The sequence below is a fragment of the Urocitellus parryii genome, chromosome 4 (assembly GCF_045843805.1).
Source record: "Urocitellus parryii isolate mUroPar1 chromosome 4, mUroPar1.hap1, whole genome shotgun sequence".
Classification (NCBI taxonomy): domain Eukaryota; kingdom Metazoa; phylum Chordata; class Mammalia; order Rodentia; family Sciuridae; genus Urocitellus; species Urocitellus parryii.
In genome coordinates this window covers 163,804,615-163,806,821 of record NC_135534.1, presented here as the reverse complement: position 1 = coordinate 163,806,821, position 2,207 = coordinate 163,804,615, and the positions used below count along the sequence as shown (strand labels likewise).

Below are 2,207 nucleotides of genomic sequence, written 5' to 3'. Positions count from 1 at the left end.
AGTGCTATACCTCTTACATGAATTATTTCATGCAAATCTTATGATATCCCATGGGGTAAGTTGTGGTTTTCATTCTCCAATCAGAAGACTAAGTTTGTCATCACATATTTTTCATTATCAAAATGGCCACCAAAATTACAAAGGAGGGTAAACCTGAGATAAGAGAAATGGAACATTTTTACATGTCCATCCCTCCCAACCTCCTCACTTCTTCATGTTCTTATTCTACTGTCCAAGGTGGTTCCAAAATCTACTATCAGTTGTACTGCTTTACGCCACAGGTTGGTAATGGGTTATATCTCATGAAATTAACCAGAAAAAAAATAAGAGTAAGATCTTTTAAAAATCAATGGAAGATATTTAACTTAAAAGGGCCAAAGAATGAACTATGACTCCAAGGAAAAGTATATATGTAAATGTATGAAATTGATGACACAACATAAAAATCCAATGGAGAGCCTCAACTGCCAGACTAGCACCATGAACAGATTAATGCATTTCAGTGGAAATTGTTCCACTGGAGTTATGCAAAAGAAAAGGGAAAAAAAGAGATTTTGTGGAGAGATGGAAGATTGGGAGAGGTAGGCCAGCATGATGGGAAGCTTTGTTTGGTATGAGCATTTCGGCTGGCTCTCTCCTTCCCAGAACCTAAAAGATTTCACACCAGCATCAATCTTAGAGGCAAACACTGCTGCTGACTGCCTGGGCAATTGCAGACATTTACAGTACAGCGGCAAGCTAGTGGATAAAATCTAAGTCTAAAATGTAGTCAGTCAGGGAGTGCCCCAGGGAAGGGCAGCTAGGCATGTAGAGAGATAGCCCACAGTGGGCAAGAACAGATTTGGGGGTGCTTCTCTCTCCTCTGTGTAGTTTATAGTCTGGGTGTTGGAGAGATGGCTGACAGTGTCAAAACCTTTCTCCAGGACCTTAGCAGGGGAATCAAAGACTCCACTGGGAACATTTGTACCATCTCAAAGCTAGACACTCAAATCCAGATAAAGAGAGAGGAGCAACCTGGAAGAAGGGCAAGTAGTATCCTGGTGCGGAGGAGAGACCAAAGTGTAAAGCGGAAGCAAGACCAGGAGTGAGTCATGTATTGTTAGTCAAATTTTCCGTTGCTGTGCTTGGAATGATGGAGGATTCCGGTTCAGTCTCCTCTTGTTTTATCATGTGTTTATTCCTGTGCTTCAGTCAGTAACAGCCTGAATTACTGGTGATCATCATGGAGATGTTTGGCTGTGGCTGGAATTCTTCCTCAAATCAATTAATTGTCAGCGCTCTAGGCATGCTCCACCCGGTTTGTGCTTAGCAAAGTTGTGAATGTCATTTGGTTTCAATATATTGCTGACCTAGCATTTGAGGTACCAGGGAGGAAGCCTCATCCATTCCCACATGTCAGTAAGATAATTGCTGACATGCTCTTCAACCTTTTGCTGCAGGCTCTTTTCCTCTCCAGGGGGTGTTTGTGAGTTTCTTTCCCATCCATCTTGTTGGTCTGCTGGTTACTTTTCAGCTCATGTTCCTTCTCTACTCTCTGTACTGTTTGAATGTCATTGGCTCAATAATGGAATTGAAAGGCACCAATGATTGTCAAACCTAGAAAGGAACTGGCCTTACTACTTTGGGTTTGGTTTGCCCTTGGCTTTCCTCACAGCAATGCAGTTCTCCTACAATGTCAGAGGAAGCCTCTTCTCTCTCCTCTCTCCTTTACTCAGCATCAGCGCCAAAGAAGCAAAGTATTTCTCACTGGTACATTTAAAGGCCTCCACCTTTGGGGAGGCACTAGATTTAGACAAGTGCCACCGTAACACAGAATGCTCAGAGAATGGCACTTTTCAACTCTGGCTGGTGGAAATTTACTGTTGGTTACTGCTGGGTCTGACTGGTTTCTCCGAGGAATATTGGGTGCTGCAAACAGGAGTAAAGGTGTAAACTTATTAAACCTGTGATTGGTGATGTTTTCCTGTCATTTTAAGAGACTAAATATGGGCTGAAGGGAGCAAGCATCATGATACTTGCATAATTTTAAAATGTCACAATTAAATGTGAGCTGGTTTTTCAAGAAAAAATAAAAATAAAATAAAATAAAATACTCAACTGCATCATTTTTAGGTCTCCAAATGAATGTTTGCTCATCCACCATGTCTAAAACTGGATCCAAAAATACTTAAAGAAAAAATATTTAGAAAGGAGTTATAGTAGGCCCT

General features: G+C 41.2%; 1 pseudogene; it reads left to right on the top strand.

Moving 5' to 3' along the window:
- The first annotated feature begins 893 nt into the window (after nt 1–893).
- LOC113189640 (etoposide-induced protein 2.4 homolog pseudogene) lies at nt 894–1,932 on the top strand (annotated as a pseudogene).
- The last annotated feature ends 275 nt before the right edge of the window (nt 1,933–2,207 follow it).